General features: G+C 62.1%; 1 protein-coding gene across 3 annotated transcripts in view; it reads right to left on the bottom strand.

Moving 5' to 3' along the window:
- Positions 1–630, bottom strand: part of Otx2 (orthodenticle homeobox 2) — a 9,729-nt gene that overhangs the window by 7,538 nt on the left and 1,561 nt on the right. The window contains exons 1-2 of one of the 3 annotated variants that reach the window (XM_010641423.1): positions 570–630; positions 131–256 (exon numbers count right to left, since the gene is read on the bottom strand). The exons of 1 other annotated variant lie outside the window; for it this stretch is intronic. The gene's annotated coding sequence lies outside the window, so the exon portion shown is untranslated. The remainder of the gene's footprint in view (positions 1–130; positions 257–569) is intronic. One more of the 3 variants, XM_010641424.1, reaches the window with a different exon arrangement.

Genomic DNA, 630 nt, shown 5'->3' on the forward strand with positions numbered 1-630 from the left:
CCCTGCCCCTCGCGGGCCGGCGCGGCCCTGCAGCTAACGGTCAGCTCGCGCAATCTGTCGCTTCCCCTCCCCCCTTTTCTTCCGAGCAGCCCATCTACCAGTTGCTGCGTCCTCGCTCAATAATAATTACCTCGTCCGAGAATTAATTATAATAAATGTTTTCTTGATAAACTAACGAGATAATCCGAGGGGCACACGTCCCTTAATTACAGGCCGCCGCGCTCAGCTCTGCTGCTCGTCCTGGCTGATTAATTTTCTGCATGATGGAAAGGAAACAAAACTACGCGGACTGGCGACTGGCCTGCGGCTGGGCGACGACGGAGAGGAGGAGGAGGAGGAGGAGGGCGGGAAGGAAGGAAGAAAAAGGAGAGCTGCCGGGCCCTCGTGGAGCAGGCGGCGCTGGTCCGTCCCCGAGAACTCGAGTGAAACTTTCCGGCCTTGGGGAATCAAACAGTTCTGCCACCCGCGAGGGAGGGAGGCAGGAACGCGCCAGAAGGGTTGGCCCGCACTCTGAGGGTCGCGGGGAGAGGGCCCGGCGCAGGCCCTGGGCGGAGAAGGCTGGCGTCTACCTGGCCCGGGGGAGGAGTCTCCTCTCCGCTCCTCTCCCGGCCGGCGACTTTCCGCGGCTGG

The sequence above is a fragment of the Fukomys damarensis genome, unplaced genomic scaffold, assembly GCF_012274545.1.
Source record: "Fukomys damarensis isolate Sample0158 unplaced genomic scaffold, DMR_v1.0_HiC HiC_scaffold_21, whole genome shotgun sequence".
Lineage (NCBI taxonomy): Eukaryota > Metazoa > Chordata > Mammalia > Rodentia > Bathyergidae > Fukomys > Fukomys damarensis.